The sequence below is a fragment of the Triturus cristatus genome, chromosome 2_2, assembly GCF_964204655.1.
Source record: "Triturus cristatus chromosome 2_2, aTriCri1.1, whole genome shotgun sequence".
Classification (NCBI taxonomy): Eukaryota; Metazoa; Chordata; class Amphibia; order Caudata; family Salamandridae; genus Triturus; species Triturus cristatus.
In genome coordinates this window covers 866,914,473-866,932,358 of record NC_140582.1, presented here as the reverse complement: position 1 = coordinate 866,932,358, position 17,886 = coordinate 866,914,473, and the positions used below count along the sequence as shown (strand labels likewise).

Below are 17,886 nucleotides of genomic sequence, written 5' to 3'. Positions count from 1 at the left end.
CTCTGTCCATTATATCCTTGTTTTTGCATATGAGAAATGCAACTAACTTTGAGCAAATATGTTAATTAAATTAACATTTCTCAATATTTTTTATTATATCTTCTGGAAGCATTTAAATATTAATGAGGGCTTTAAACCAATACTTAGTGCCTCATTACGAAAGTGGTAGTCGGCCCCCCACCAACAGCCCTTAGGTCAGACCGGCGTATTCTGATACTGGAGTTCAGACCCTACGCTGTCAGACGCAAGACTTTTTAGTGTGGCCTCATGTGTTTTTGTTGGTCTAGATGCTTTGGGCACTTTGCCACTGCTGATCAGTGACAAAGTGCAAGTGTTCCCTATTGTAAAATGATGTAATGGATTAGTGATTCCACGATTGGTCATTTGATTTACTTGTCAGACCCTATTACAGTGCACCATGTGTGCCCAGGGCCTGTAAATCAAATACTGCTGGTGGGCTTGCAGCACTGATTGTGCCACCCACAGAAGCAGCTTGTAAAATGTGGCTCAGGCCTGCCATTGCAGAGTCTGTGTGCAGTCTGGGACTGCAATGTCGACTTGGCAAGTGCACCCACTTGCCATTCCCTAAACCTTCACTTTTCTACATGTTACTCACCCATAAGGTAGGCCCAAGTTACCTCCATTGGCAGGGTGTATTGTATGTAAAAGGTAGGACCTGCCCTGATGTGTGCGGCATGTCCTGATAGTGAATTACAGCCAATTTCGTTTTTCACTATTGCAAGACTACCTGTTCCCATAGGCCAGAATGGGCAGTTTCATTATAACATCTTATAATCCTAACTGACTCAGGGAACAAAGTAGAAATTCGAGTTTAGTATGCCTGAACTCAGAAATGGTAAAATGCATCTTTTAGTGAGGGTGATTTTTACATTCTATGTTTGAAAATATCACATTTAGAAAGTAGGTATTTCCTTGCCTAACCATCCAGCATGCCTGTGCTAGGTTTGTGCAGTCCATGTCTGGTTTGTGAGTGACAGGAGGCTGGAGAGGGCCTTGGCTCCAGCAGTCTGATGGGTCAGTGCTGGGCTGAATAGGGCCTGCATTGAATAGAGAGTAGGTATCAGAGATTTCCTTTCAATGACCTGAGCCCTCATAGAATAGAGAGTAGGGAGAGGAGATTTCCTTTCAGCTACCTGGGCCAGGTCTGCTCTCAAACAATGCTGTCTCCACCTCCTGCCAGGAAGCTGCACCCAGGAGGACAGAACTGGTTTTGACTAGGTACAGGCACTCTCTGTCTTCAGAGACAAAGGATTTGTGTGTATAAAAAGGGGGACCCAGACCCCAGAACTTTAGATCACTTGTGGGAAATCAAGAGGAACCTTTGCAGAGGAGAAGAAACAGGAGAAGCTGAAGGAGGATTACTACCTAAGTCTCAGGGACACAAAGACTTCACCACAGGCTCCCCCTGAATTTCCTTGCTGAGAATTCCAACCTACAGAGAGGTGCCTGCAGCTGTTTACGACATCTAAGAGACTGTTAGTCACTGGGAGCTGGAAGCGAGATGCAACGAGGAAGAAGCATGTTGCCGCCGCAGCAGTTGCCATCGCATCGCCGAAGAAGCATGTCGCCACCGCAGCTGTTCGCCGTCGCATCGCCGAGGCAGCGTGTCGCATCACCGGAGAAGCGTGTCACAGGGCCTTCCGCGGCTCCAAAGTTCACTGAGTCGCCACACGCCCATTGGGCATGCACGCATAGCACCGGATCGTCACATCACATCGAGGCACCATCTTGTCGCATTGCACCAGATCACAGTAAGAAACCAAAGCATCACCACCTCTCCGGTAAGTAACCAACGCATCACCTCTCCTGCACTGCAGTAAGGAACCAATGCATCACCTCCCCCGAAGCAAGGACCCGACGCATCACCTTCCCTGTGACCCTTTTGTTTGTTTTGCGTGACGCATCCAAGGTACTTTGAGAGTAAAGTGTCGCTTTTACCATCTACATTGAACTTAGCTATTTCTACCATTTCAAAGTCATATTTTATTACAGTATTGTGGATTTTTTTTGTTTGGTCTTGTGTTAAGTCTAATAAAGAGTACTTATTTTTCTAAACTGGTGTGGTGTCCATTTGTAGTGTTTTCACCGTATTACTGTATGTGTTTTCACAAATGCTTTTCACACTGCCTCTGAGATAAGCCTGTCTGCTCGTGCCAAGCTACCAAGGGGGTGAGCAGGGGTTATTCAGGAGTGTATTTCCCTTTCCCTGACTAGAAGCAAGGATCCCTATTTGGACAAAGGTGTATACCATTGCCAACTAGAGATCCCCATTTCTAACAGAGCAGCATCCCTGAATGGCGGCGGTGCTGAGGCAGGCACTGCTGTCGGGATTACAATACCCTTTTCTAACAACCTTTTCATGGTGGGAATCCCGCCATGAAAAGTTTGTTCGAAGGGGTCATGGAGGCTCACAAACAGGGCTCTTGTCCACCGTGGGCCACTGAAAAGAGGGCCTGGGGGCATATGTAGTGCCCCCACTCGTGCACCGTGTACCATGCATGACATGGTGCACGGACGTGCAGGAGGTGCTGCATGGTGTTGGCATGTGCTGAGACTCTTTCCCATGGCCGCAGCATGCCCTCGCCAGTTGCATCACAATATAGCAGTCGGACCACCAAAATGCTTCTTGATGGTCGTTTGTACATCGCAATAGCACCTGTGGTCCGTTTCACCACCATTGTAATCAGTCCAATAGCCCTGAATGTGCTAAAAAACATTCTGCATCGTTCATATGATTGCAAATAAAGACTAAGTTGGTGGATGTCCTTGAGCAACCAAATGCCAATTTTCTGATCAAAACTTCTGCACAGTGGGACCCACACACCCTGCTATTAAAAAGGTCAGGCAATGGACAATGATGTTTGATGTGTGGGTGTTGTTATGATGATGAAAATATTATTTCACAGGGACAGTGAAATGTCTAGGTTTTTATACTGCTGTCTTTTGTTCAGTATAATGAGCCACAAATCTTCCAAATGTATCATAAATATGTATCATGTTACATATATAACATGTGCACATGCACAGATATTAATATGGTGTTTATTACTATTGTTGAGTGTGGAAAGAGCAAAGGATTCACAAGAAGGTGAAGCATCTAGTGTAATGGTGCTTAATACTTTGAGTTTTGTGGACCCCACTGAATCACTACTGGAATCTAAGGCCCATCGTAAGCAATTTCTAGAATTTGAAACTTATAACAATACACAAAAATACAGAAACAAATATACATCAAACACATACACAAATAATAAGATATTGTATTTAACTCACAAACAAAATGTATATATTCACTGAAAAAAACAAAGGTTACAGGGATGTTATAGTTAAGCTCCGGTTTCACTCGTACCAAACTATAGCCTAAATATAAAGTCACTGTAACGTTTGTTTTTTTTTCAGTCAATTTCTCAGATTTTTTATTTCATTTCCTAAGTATAACATCCCTGTAACCTTTGTTTTTTTCAGTAAATTTCTAAGGTTTTTATACGCTCATTCCTAACTATAACGTCCCTGTAACCTTTGCTTTTTCAGTAAATGTCTATAGATTTTTAAGTAGTATTGGAGTTTGAAGAGTGGTGGGGAAAGGGGGCAGGGCCTCTGACCAGCTCTCAGGAATCCCACTTATGTAGGACTTACAGAAAGTATCAGGAGGGCTTCTTGGCCTCCAAGGACCCTTACCATCCAAGAGGACTTCATGGCCCAAACAGTAGTGCGACAGCTATACTCACTGAAATTGCAATAAATCAAACAGTTTGCTCCAATTTGTCCTTTATATTCCAATGTATTCCCATGTTTAACATGGTTACCAAGTTATTCGCAGAGACTGCGTGCTTCCACACTTTCACTGCTACAAAAATACCAATCCAGGTCTTAGTTTGCAGCCCATCAGAATACACGTTATTCCTGAGTATCCACCCAATGCATTTCGGGCTAAAAAAGCCCTTCGTCAGGGGTCTGTAATGTAAAGGAGGCTGTTAGAAATGGGATCTCTGGTTGGCTAAGGCTTGCGCCAAAGCCAGGCAGAGACCACCACTCTAGTCAGGGCAAGGGAGTTACATGCCAAAGATAACCCCAGCTCACCCCCTTGGTAGCTTCGCACGAGCAATCAGACTTATCCCGGAGGCCTTGTGTAAAGCATTTGCGCACGCACACAGCAACAACATCCCAGGCACACTACAAAAGGAACTCCACAGAAGCTTATATATAAAAATAGCCTTTGTATTATCATAACACATTAGAATAGTAAACACATAATATACATGGTGCCACCTGGCACTAGGTCATATTTACAAGGGATTATTTACAACTGACATGGCCAACTGGACCACTGTCAGAACCATCACAAAGTGAACTTAGTAAATGTAGAACTTATCATAAACATAGAGCACAACCAGTGACTACTGATAACCACTGTACTCAGCATCAGCCTGTAACATAAACCACATTATGCACAGTATGACATTAGGCGCGAATACATTCTGTGCCAACCTCACCAGCATAAACACATTATGCAATTCTCTCATAAGTCTAAATGCATTAGACAATAACCTCCTAAGCATAACTCACATTAGGGGCATAAATCACACAGTGAAACATAATCTCACTAGCATAAACACATTATGCAATCAACCTCATAATCACAAGAACCATATTTAGAGGTGTAACAGGGTGCGTAAATCATACTACATGAATTACATTTCCTAGCACCACATAATCACATAAAGGGCCTGACGCCCTACAAACCTCCGGGTCCCCGGCCAACTGGCCATCTCAGAAGGGGCTCAAATGCCCTATGTCCAGAGTGTCAGAGCGTGCTGCCAATGCAACGGAAATCAAGGGTGCGCACTCTGCGCAGGCCTAAACGTTGCAGCTGGCACTAAGTGCTGCGCGGCTGTGAAGGGATGGAGCAAAGGAGTGCATCTCACTCCTAACTTCACAAAATCTCAAAATGAGGCCTGGCACCACTGTGCCCTTTAATGCAATGTGCCAACGTTGGAGCCACACAGGGCTCTAAAACAATCATGGCCACAACTAAGCAAAAGTACGTGTCCCACTGGCCCTCAGGACCCCCCCTGGGGCCTTTAAACAAAGATGGCCCACATTGGAGCGAATGGGCTCTCCTTCACAAATATGCACCAAAAAGAACTTGCCCCCAATGAACTGTGGCCCCCTGGGGCTCTCTTGGCCATTGCAGAAACTGCCCCAAAGCGTGGGAGCGCACTGGCGCTTTAAACAAAACATGCTCAATGTTAGAGCCACCCGGGCTCGAAAACTAAACATGTCACACGTTGGAGCGGCCCGCTGCGGCGGGTCCACTCAGCAAGTAAACAAAAAGTGACACCCTCGAGCACTCTCTTACCGGCTCTCACTGCGGCATCTCTGCTACGATCTCCTGCCACCTAGTCTTGCACTTGTGGCAGCACGTGGGGTTCCCTCACTCATGGGAGCCCCGTGCTGCCCTCTGCAGCCTCTTCTGTTCACCTGGGCCCCCTCCTGAGACCCGGGACTTCTGAGGACATAGGCGGAGCTCTCCCTCGCACACGGGAGCCCCACCAAATCGCCGCAACACTTCCCTTCACCCGGGCCTCCTCCTGGGATGAGGGACTTCTAGATGGAGCCTGCGAGGCTCCGGGCGGATCTTCGGCAGGGGGCGGGACTTCCTGTGCATGTCCCACCCAAGGCCAGGCAACCTCGCCTGACTTTCGTGTCGCTCGGCCGTGGGGGTGATCCTTCACTCGGTCAAGTGCGGGGTGGGCACTCGCTTTTAGGTAAAAGCACAGACTGACAATGAGGGGTAGGCTCCCGCCTAATTAAAATTAATAAGCGGGGTGGGCACCCACAATCACGATCAATCAGCAGGGTGGGCTCCTGCTCGGCAGCCATCATGGGGGAATCACTCCAGTGGGGGATTCCTTCTACAGGGCTGGGCAGCACCACGCTGCGCAGCCCACGCTCCTCTTTCAAGGGAAAAGTTTAGGATAAAGTGCTCACAGGGCGCAGAGGACAGCAAAGGTCTTGGAGAGTATCAGGGGCATAGCTGGGCCCAGCGGCCAGCACACAGGGCCCTCCAGCCAGGAGGCAGCCCCCATGGCGGTCCCTCCTGGGCCCCAGCAGCAGCAAGCCCCCTCCCTCTGTCACGATCAGGAACAGAACAGGAACCGAACATTTTCATGGGGTCACAGCCCCTATATTTATATGCCCTTTTCCTTTGTGTCACAGCACAGGGCTTGGGGATACCAGTCAGAACTGGTTTAGGGGAGCTTTGGAGCACTTTGTTATGCTCAGCTCCTCTCTCCTTTGTCAGGTGGGGGCTCAGTGATTAGACGCACCACAGGGGCGGAGCCAGCATTGTGGAGGGAAGGCACAGCCCTATTCAGGTCCCAGGTGCAACTCCTCCCTCCCATCTGCATGCAGATCTCTCTATTCACCACTCGCCTGACTCACCCTGGCTCGTGGAATTCCCCAGCTCTCTCAGCTCCTGTCATTCACAAGCCAGACATGCACTCCATATCAGGTAGGCAGACACATAGCACACAGAAATGCCAACTTCTAAAAGTGGCACTTCTCCACCAGTCACCATAAATCTGTGCACACCATTGCGCAGCATTTATTCTCACGAGTCCGCACTTACTAAACTCGACCCTGCACTCCTCTCATACCAGAAATTACCATGAACACACATATCCCCCATGCATTCCTATAGGAGGGCAGGCCAATCTCACCACACGCACTCAGAGCGCGCACACACTTTACAATGGGCCACCGCGCTAAAGTGCCCAGAGGCCTAAAATCACTACCACCATGTCAGAGCTAAAGGCAAAAAGTTCAGGGGGTGAATCTGCCAAGAAGGGCCAAGTCCAACAGAGGCCCATCAATAACCACAGTTAATTCCCCAAGTAAAAGAAACATTAAATAAACCTAACCTGCAAACCATGAGATATGTGACCTACAAAACCAGTTCATATTTACTAGCGCTCTTCTAATTTGTTGCGCCTGAGTTTCGTATACCAATATTTTAACTGAAGTTCCCCATGCTGGATTCACCCTCCATGAGAAAAGACAAGTGGTCAATGTCTCCAACCCCCTAATCAGTAAACTCACCGTGCTCTATTTTTTATAATCTGATTCTGCTTTCGCCATCGCTAACTGCGTAACCTTGTCAGTAGAGTGCCCTGTGTGAACTAACTGAAATAAACCTGTTGCAAACCCCCAGGTGTGATCCATTACTTTACAGCGTGCTGTGAAGTTTGAACCAAACATGTGATCATCAAGGAAACTAAAAAAAAGTAAGAAAAGCTTATGTGCACCATTAACACATGAGATACACTGATTACGTATTTTTATGTATAAACCGCAAATCATAACTGGTATAACTAAACACAATTCGACATTGAAGCCAACAACAGCATTTGTAAGCTAAATAAAAAACTATCAATGTGTAATAAATGATGCTTCTGTGGGTTTTCATTGTAGACGTAGCTCCTTTGAATCATCATAATGTGACTCTGTTACCCAGTAGCTTCTGCCATGTTCTTTTATTCTTATTGATGCCTGTCTTCAGGGTGCAAATTATCGGGGGGGCAGTTCTTGCTAATGCTATCATAATGGTTGATAAAATGCACACCGTTTGTTCTGTAGGTAATGTTCATCAGTTTTTTCAACACCATTGTAAAATGCTGGCATGCTCACTTGTTCCAATGCTCGACAGCCATACTCACTGAAATTGCAATAAATCAAACAGATTGCTCCGAAGAACTTGGTAACCATGTTAAACATTGGAATAACATGGAATATAAAGGACAAATCATAGCAAACTGTTTGATTTATTGCAATTTCAGTGAGTATGGCTGTCGCTGCTTGTGTCTGGTGCATTGGAACAAGTCAGCATGCCAGCATTTTACAGAAAAAACGTTGTGCATTTTATCAACCATTATGATAGCAGGACCAACCATTAGTGCACCAGGAGACGTGTTTGCATAGTGGTGGAGAAAGGGGGCGTGCCCTCCAAAGACCTCTTAGCAATCCCTCTGTATGGGTCTTACTGGAGGTAACAGTAGGGGTAGTTGGCCCCCAAGCACGTCCTTGGGGGCCACCTACCCCTCCTGTTACCTTCAGTGAGTCACACACAGCAGAATCCTACAATTTATCATTCTAGTAGTGGGGCCATGATACAGGAGAGGTGAAGCCTTTATTGGGTCATGATGCCTCTCCCTTCCATCACAAATTATATAAATACCATGTTACGCTCTGAGCATTTACATATATGATGTAGGCCTTGGCATTCGTTTAATTTGTATCCGTTTAAAAAAAATGTCAATTAACCAAAGCCAGGATGCAATGTGTTCAATTTTCACAGTAAGTCAGGGACTACCACAAGAATTGTTTTCCTATACAAAGCACTTTAAACATGCATACAAAACCTCTGGGGTGTTTTCTAAGCGAGGAAATGGCGCCGCCCAGGTGTACGCCTTTTTATTGTCTCAAATATTATTGCGGTGCATAGGTGAGGGAAGCTAATACCCTAAACCCTCAGATATGGACCCAAGATGAGGTCCACTGCAAACACACACTCAAATCCTGTGCACACGCTATTTATTTAGTACATGCGACCCTAGTTAGGCCAATTTCATGATGATCAACAATTACATTCAACACAAGTATTCTTATTGACAAAAGATTTTGTGAGATGTTCTTTGTTTCTTTATTCGATTTGAACGCCCAGCCAACACGTGTTTCGTCGTAGGTGATTGCCCAATCGACTTCTTCAGGGCTGTCGGGAAGTATAAATTAACTGTGGTTCTCCCCACTGGTTTTACTTCCGTCCCGGCTGTGAAATGAATATGTCCCCCGGTTTAGTAAATTTTAGGATAATGGCAGATGCTATGATCCGGAATATTGAAACTTCTTATGAAAATAATATTGGCGTTTTATTCTCTAATTAATGTTCTTGCCTATTTTGTAGGCATGTGGTGATCTTGTAGTGAGTACGCTAGATCTGTGACCGTCTCCGTGCGAGCGCGATGGTGAACCTTCTAACATGCAATCTGTGAAGCAGTAAAGTGTTTCTCTCATTTCCATTTTTCTGCACTGTAGTAAGTTATAAATCAGCAGTGTGTATTTATTAGGACAGCTGCTCTGATTAAAGGGTGCATGGGACACATTTGTTTTCAGTCGCATGGTGTAAGAGTGTCAGTACTCTGCAATGATTGGAAGAAATCATGGTAATCAAAATGGGCAATGTGAGAAGCTTGAGCACTGGTCAGTAACTGCACATTTAAAATACTCTCTTTCCCTCAAATCTAACTACGACCCTTTCCATGTGGATACGTACATGGGATGGCTTTGTTGCCTGTGCAAGTCTTTGAGGGCCGCATTATCCTAGGATTTGGAATTTTTTTGTTACATGCCAACTTATTTATAGTCTTATATTAGAACCGCCTACCAAGTACAACAATAAACCGCAGCCGTTAAGTATTAGGTGTCCTGACTCTAACAAAAAAACTGTAACCAGAAAGAAACAGGTCGAATATAGAATGAGGTAAATATTTCTAGAAAAGCAAAGTATTTTTTCATAAACCTAGATGATTTATTTCCAACCTTAGTTTAAGAGGAATTACATTTGAGTCATGGGTGGCCCAAACAGAGAAGGAGACTCCTTCAGAATCTTATGCACAGTCACAGATTGTCGCACCATTATGTATCCCCAATCCCAGTTTCTCTACACACAGTGACATATTATAACATGAAATATCTGAACTCATCAACCTTTCCTATATTAAACTTTGCCTTTCTCACCTTTTCCTTGGAAAAACCTAAAAGTAGTCCTCTCCCCTAAACCCTAGACTGTGTCCTAGTCTACAGATTATTTTCTGTCCAAAAATAGTTCATTTGGTGGTGTAGGTACTACAGAATGATTAACCCCTTCGCCGCAGCGGGAATTCCGCCGCGGCGCGGGAGGTGCGGGGGGGCAGCGCGGTGGCGCTGTGCTCATGACGGAGCCGCTCCGTCATGAGCCACGGTTGAGCTGTGCTCATGACGGAACGGTTCCGTCATGACTCCGCCCAGTTGCGTTGTCCCCCCGCACAGGCGGGGAAACAGCGCCGCGTGGGCGGAGCGGCCGCCAACGGTCGTGGCATGACGGAACCGTTCCGTCATGAGCACACGGCAACCGTGGCTCATGACGGAACGGTTCCGTCATGAGCGGGGAAGGGGTTAAATGACATACCATAAATCTGTCAACAGTCACAATTTTAGTGTGTAGGCTGTGGATAATGTTGTGAATGGGCTGACTAATGATGCAAGCTAAATGCACTTTGGGTGAAGCGCAGCTGAATCAAAGATGTGTTGCTTGTGGGTTTTGATCCCCCTGTTGTGAAGTTTATGTTCTGGAAAGCATACAATGCAGATACTTTAAAAGTAACATGGCTTCTTATCAGAGGTGGGGGAGCCACCTAAGGCTCAAGCCAGTGGCCTGGCTCTGCTCCAAGGTCCGCTTGGACCCTCAAACCTAAAATGAGCCAAGCTTTAATGTGGCTTCTGCCTGCCAACCACGCTATATCTCCTCCATTACAACCTCGCCCTTACCTTCCTTGCCCCTGATCTTGTCTGTGGAGTTCCATCCTGTCTCCAATTGCTTTCCAAGCTGCATATAAAACTACCAAAATGGCTGCTCACTACTTCCTGCTATGACGCTTAATAGCTCAATCACTGGGTTCACTTCCACCAACCCACCAGACATTCTTCGCTCAGCATCACTTACACACACCACACACCCACAGAATAAAAACTCAAGGTCGATCATTCTCCTACCAAGCCCCTAAATCCTGGAAATCCCTCCCCCAACACATCAGGGCCTCCTCCTCACTTCTTAAGTTACTCAAGAAGCTGAAGACCTGGATTTTCAATTAGCCTTCTTGCTGGATCATCGCGACTGCTTATACTCAGACCCATTCTCACCCCATGCCTACTCTCAGCTACTCAGTGCCTGACATGCTTAAAGTGCAAACAAACAATATGAACGTCTGGGTGGTGCGAGTGTAAAAGGGGGGCCGCCGGCTTGGGAATGCCGCGTTATGATGGTTATTTTCCTGCAATGGACTGCGATGTGGTGAGATGCGATAAGCTACTCTTGCGGTAGTTATCACACGTTCTTGAGAATTTGCCCCATTGCTTCACAAGGCGCCCCCAGCGCTAAAGCCGGCCTCGAACTGAATAGTAAGTGTGGTGCCGTCTTCTATGCAGTGAGTGACTAGCCGTCAGCCATTGGCCACGTAAACAGCGTTTCTGAAAGGAAGTTGTTATCCAAGCTGCCAGCTCTGCTCCATGAGCCATCTGATCTAAGAGACGAGGGCGCGCGCTCGCCCCCTCCCAGCGGCGCACCATGGCGCGTCGTCCCCGCCACGCTCCGGCGCTGCGCTTGTCCAAGGAAAGAAAATAACGTCTTCAGCATTCTCTCTCTCCGGCCTTTTCAAGGTGCCGGCGCACACACGGGAGACACACGGCCGCCGACCAGGCCTGAAATGTAATTGAATCGTGCTCCTAAACACAGTCACTGGAGTTTCTTTCTACTTAGAAATCCGAGCCATTGTAATCGCGTTTGATATGGCACAATGTTTCTGCGCCTGCACTAACAGTTCATTTTATTTACAGCATGCCAGATGCTAAGCTTGGCTAGATGGCATTTTTCGCGAGCTGAGACCGATTTTTCAGCAGCATGGAGGGAGGAGTTGCTCTAAGTTTGTTTTTCAGTTAAATCATAAATGGGAAAGTCTGACACAAATTGTTCTAGGTCCGTCCACTCAAACAAATCCTATGCAAGTCTGAATTCAAGGACAAAAGGATCATACCCAAGACAAATTTTCTGACGAAACCTCCTGGCTTCTACACCTGCCATGATTGCAATGCATGTAAACTGGGAGTTAATAAGCAAACTGAATACAAACACGACCCCACTACCACCATTCGAATTAAGGATTGGATCACATGTACATCAACACATGTAATCTACATCATAATCTGCCCTTGTAACAAATTCTACATAGGGAGCACGATCAGGCCGCTCAAAACCAGAATCTTGGAACACTATCGCAACATTAACAAAGAAGAGATAGGACCACCTTTAACTGAACATTTCCAAGAGTTGCACCCACACCAGAAGACTTTCAAATTCTTTGGATTGGAGATTATCAAACCAGCGTCACGAGGAGGGAATCGTGAACTTATAATGAGACGCAGAGAGAGTGAACACATCATGCGCCTTAATGCGACAACCTTGGGCCTCAACAAAGATGCAGAAATGCATTATTGGCTGTATTAATTCTCCTCGTTGTTTTCATGAACCTTTTTATAATAAGACTGACCTTAAAACAATCACTAACTTCCTTGCATGTTAGTCGCTCCGAGTTTCTCACTTGGTTATACCTCTTTATACTATGCTGTTTCTTTTCCATTCTTTAATTCATTCACAGATTTCGTGATGTACTGTGTAAACCAGTTGAAAACTCAAGATTTATATTTGTACGCTAAGTATGTTTTACATTACTTATAATGCAAATAATTATGTTTTGCATGAGCCATTGACAACCTTTCTCCCTTATTTGTAGACTATACTAATTACTTTCATCTGCCATCCCTTACTTTGATGTGTTTCCGTGTCCTTTTTCTGCAACACACTTTTGTTATCATTTCGGACCTTCTTTACCTAAACTAACATTAATTACTGACCCAAGAGAGACTCATACTAAACTTTCAAAACATTGCCCCCCTTTGACACCAGAAATCAGAGAAGCCGTTTTTTGTGTTAATTTATATTAATACATATACATTTATATATAATTTTTCTTTTTCTTTCCCTTAATTTTCGTCAAGACCATTTCCCTTAATATTAGCATTATTTTCTTAAAGCCTAACCTTTGCTATAATATTTCCCATAATTTTTTACTGACAATAGTCACTAGTAACATAGTAACTCTTCAGTGGCCTCATTCGTACGTCAGCATTCTTTATTTTGCTGACGTCAATGCAACCCGAGCCAGAACCTTTCTGACAGCTCATTCCTCCGATTTCCCTGAGACCGCAGAGACTCATCTATTTCATCCGCAGGTGAGAGAGGCCCGCTTTGCTTCCCCTTCTGGGATATTTAACTATATTTGTGTTCGTTTCAACACAAAAGGCAACCCTGCACTTGCAACCTCTTATATTATGTTCATGCGCCCCTGTTACAACGCTCTCATTCATCTCCCGCTTAGCGCGTCAGTTTCATTCATTACCTAACCGGCCTTCAACTTTTTGCGCAGCCTTTAATCACTGTGTTTTAACTTAAAGACAACCCGTTTTTGCAATTATCAACGCTTCATGCAGCATGTATTTTCGTTTCTATTTAACTTCCATGTAACTCCTAGATTGTCTCACTGGCAATCACATTTTATCTCCGTGCGCCCCTGTCACAACGCTCCCTTTGATCTCCTGCTTAGCGCGTCAGTTTCATTCATTACCTAACCGGCTTCCAACATTTTGCGCAGCCTTTAATCACTGTGTTTTAACTTAAATGCCACCATTTTTGGAATTATTAACGCCTCATGCAGCATGTATTTTCGTTTCCATCTAACTTCCATGTAACTCCTATATTATTTCACTGGCAAATCACATATTATGACAAACGCTCACATCCCCCTTGGCTAGCGCGCCGGTTTCTTTAAACCTTTTTTAATCCCTTAATTTGCAACTTGCAGCGTTCCTTTTACCTTCAAATTAAGCCCCCAATTTTGCGCACTCTTATTATAAATCCCGATTTTAAGAGTGATTTCTTGAATTTTTTGCTTTTTCATATAGGAAGACCTTGTTATTTACTGAAAACCGGTGAGCAGTCTTTCTTGCCACGTGTACAACTAATGAGACACTTTGTTTGTTTCTTTTTTCTTCTTTTTTTTCTTTTGTTTGTTTTTTCGTTTTTTTCGTTGCTCTTGTGAATTTTTCCCCTCCTTTCACCTGCAATTTTCTTTTGACTTTCCTTTCTGGTGTCACTATTAAAAGTTATTGGCGACCTTACCGTATTAACCTGCAGGCTATGCGTTCATTGACTTTTGTATCATCTCACCTTCTGTTTCCTATAATTATGACACATACTTTCTCTTTTCACAATTCACCTCTCGTATAGCATTGTTGGTTCTGTCCCGGGTATGATGGTGCGCCAAGGATGTTTTTTTTTTTTTTTCCAATGCTATGATTCTACCATATTAGCAATGTGACAATGCACTCAATAAGACATTTGTATTAATATTGTGCCGATTATTTATTTATTCGCCTTTCATACTTTGTTTTATGTTAAAACAGAATGTCGCCGCTAATAAGCCTTATGTTTGATCTTTTCTTTCTTCCTTGAACCATCATGTCTTTCTTATCGTCTCTCTCTTTCCCCTCGCATTCTTCTTCCCTCTCTCTCCCTCTTTCTATCTCTTGCCTTGCATTGTCGATTTCCTCTTCCCTTATCACCATCTGTTTTCCCTTGACTAATTTCCCGTTCTCCCTTTTCCCCAAACTAACACTCTTGGTAAATCTGCCACACTCTTTCTTTCTCTCTTTCTCTCTCACTTTTCTCACCCATTTTGTATTCAACTTATTCTTGGTTTTCTAATCACTCTAGCCTTGAAAAAGCCCAAGGCCAATGGGCCACTAGGGCGAAACACGTGTCGGCTTGTTGCTTTTCCTCTCACAATTTATACCTGTTTTGTCTGCCAGAAATAAAAACAACACAAGTAATTTCATTCTGAGCAATGCTCTTGATGTTGATTATCCACTGACGTGGACCAATTAAGAAGGCATCACCCTCCACCGTTTCCTAACGTCCACTCTGATTAATATGTCAGTATTTCCTTGGGATGAATGAGTGTCTGAACTGAGGGATTGGGCCCCTGTGCTGCAAGGGTCTGCGTGTTACGCCCGTGGCCTCATAACACTTTTTTATGCTGTGTTGTGATTTGGGCAGCTCCCTCGTTCGAAGGCCGTTCCAGAGTTCCGCTGCTAAACTATACACCCAACTCATATGCTATCGTGTTTTTCTACACTCTCTACTACGGCTTCTTGATAGCAGGCGCTGCTCTACGTCATGGAGCTCGGAGCTCTGTCTTCATCTGAAGTTGATGGCCATCTGCTGCTGGACCACACCATCCTTTCTCATTCTCACTCCGAATTCCTTCCAACTCTACTAAGCCAAGTACAATTGTACGCCGCCATTCTCTGCAACTGGGATGCTGGTTTCTTTACTACCCGTTCAAAGGTTTTGGTCACCGCCGGACGTGCCATAAAGCAACACCCTGCCCAGCTGAAGCCTTGCTGTGCCCATACCTGACTGCTTCTTCCGCATGTACCCCTGACACCCCTCTCCCCCACCCTCACCTCCCGCTCTGCCGATCCTGGCGCGTCTGCTCTACAGGCTCGTCTAGGTGTGCCTTGGGTCGCTACACACTTTTTCTGCTATGATTGTGCAATGTGTGTGATCGTCTGTGTATGGATTCCATGAAGCAATGATTTATTTTAGAGTGATGACAAATACATCAGTTTTTTAAATGTGTTTATTTATTTGAAAAGATGCTAAGTCCTGGGAGAACCAATGCCCTGCGACGACAGTCCGTCACAAGCCTTTCATCTCAGCTGATACATGTTCAGAGCCCAACACTTGTCAGTAATTGTTTAGACTGCTGTGTGAAATGAGTTTAGTTGGCGCAGTTTTGTTCCCTGTGCGCGTAGGGCGCTTTTTAGGCATTGGTACCCCTCGCTGCACTTACAAAACCACCACCACCAATGTTAGTGTAATGCATTCTTTAGGTTAGCTAAGAAGTATTCTTGTTAGCAGACTAGTTGAAATACATAGATCCCACTAGATAACCGAATAGTTGTGTAAAAACAGATATTTTAAGTCTTGAGTTTACTTTTTATTTTTTTTGGTGTATCAGTTGGAATTCTTTTTATTTATTTTTTATTTTTTGTACATAAGTAATACAACTTTTTGGAAGAAAAATATATATCCAACTCTTGCATGGAGGTCACTTGCTAACTTGTCCAGTAAAAGTGGAACACATGTGCCATTGAAAGGCAGAGAGATGAGGCGCCCAATAATTCACACTGCCTCGCCCCTCTCCGGTACACACAGAAACCCACAGTGCCACCCACTACCAGAAAACAAATGACCCGCACCCAAGGACTCCTAGGGGAGATCACTTTGGCGATGATAGCTTAGCCCTCAAGCCGCATCAGCTCTGCTAGTATGACACAGCCAGCTTGTAGACAGAGCCACCACCAAAGAGTTCAGAATTACTTTTAAATGTATGCAAACGCCAGGAAGAGTTGTTAAAAATGATCACTCTAATGTAGTTTCAAATTATACCAAAAAAAACATTTTATGATGAAGCTAACTCATCTGAATGTAGGCCTAGATTACCATAGTCTGTTCCTTAGAGGCCAATATACAAAAATGCAAATTATTAAGAGGCAAAATGTGCAAGTTGTTATAATATAGAATCTGTATAATGAAAGTCAAAGTGAGAAACACATCCATATCTTATCGCAAATAAACAGTTTCAAATACATTAAAATGCAGATCTTCCTTAGCTGATCTAGGTGACATGACGAACTTTTAACATAAAACGACCCTTTAAAAACCCACTATGACTTTTGGGAACTGTTTATTCATGCAGCTCAGCACTTTAATTCATAAGGGGTTCTCCTCTCACCCCTCTAGCAGAATAAGCTGTATTCTCTTCCCCAGCATATGTCCCACCCGAGCACGTCTGCGCACTCCTCTCCAAGTGATGCATGGATTTGACTGCCTTGAATGTAAAGCCTTCTACCCAGCCCTGCTGAACCCGGATTTAGACCCAGGGAAATCTGTGCTCCTGAGGAGGAGGGCAGAAGGAGATCCAGCAGATCCACAAGGATCCTTTCTTTGGTAAACAGGCAAACGGGATATTTAGTGGGAGACAAGACCTTTACCTTCATTTCTAGCTCATGAGAAGACTGGATCCTGTCTAGAATTTACAGTTAATTAATTATTTTACACCCAATCTGTTAACATGTATTTTAAAAGGTGCATTCTGCAGTGAATCCAACTGGCTCCAGGACTTTGAAAGCCAGCCTTACCTATTATGAAAAGCAACTCTGTCAAACTTCTTTCCTGGATTTTCAGGCTGCCCTAGTTGAAAATAGGCCCTTACCGAGCCTTCCATTTTATCCCATTGCAAAAGAGAAAGTAATGTGTACTAGGCCTGGAATGCCTGATAATGGAACACACAAGCAGATTTTGCAGTTTTCAGCGGGTATTCAGAATAAGTCCAATTCCCGAGCTCCAGGATAACTCTGCAGCTGTCTGTGAGACTGCCAGTTAAACGCAGTGTTTCAACACGAATCTTCTTACATCAACCATGCAGTCCATTATTTATTCATCTATCAACACCCAAAATTTGTGACAGTAAGTTATGCTAAAGGGACGTGAAAGATAAAGCGCCTTTTATTTTTCGTAAACTAATTTATTCCACAACCACAAGTGTAAAGGAATGGTGTTAATAAAATGATATGCCTGTGCTTCAGTATCGACAAAATCATGATTTGTTGATGAATACAGATTTCAATAGGATCTGGCTAATGTATCATCATTCTTAAGATATCTTAGTATCGCGCTGCGTGCATTGCCTTGGGATCCCTTTAGCACACTTTACGCCAACATCACAAAAAAGCAAGATAATACTGCCACAGAGGTGCTGCATTATGCATAATAATTTCCCTTCTCTTGCTGGGTAATCGAGTCAATCCTGCCTGTTCTATGATCATCCAGTGCTTATTCTAGCAGTGGCGGCTGGTGACATTTGAAAGTGG

General features: G+C 44.4%; 1 protein-coding gene across 3 annotated transcripts in view; it reads left to right on the top strand.

The window, feature by feature from the left end:
• The window catches only part of NWD2 (NACHT and WD repeat domain containing 2), a 688,119-nt gene that overhangs the window by 511,287 nt on the left and 158,946 nt on the right, over positions 1-17,886 (top strand). The window lies entirely within an intron of this gene.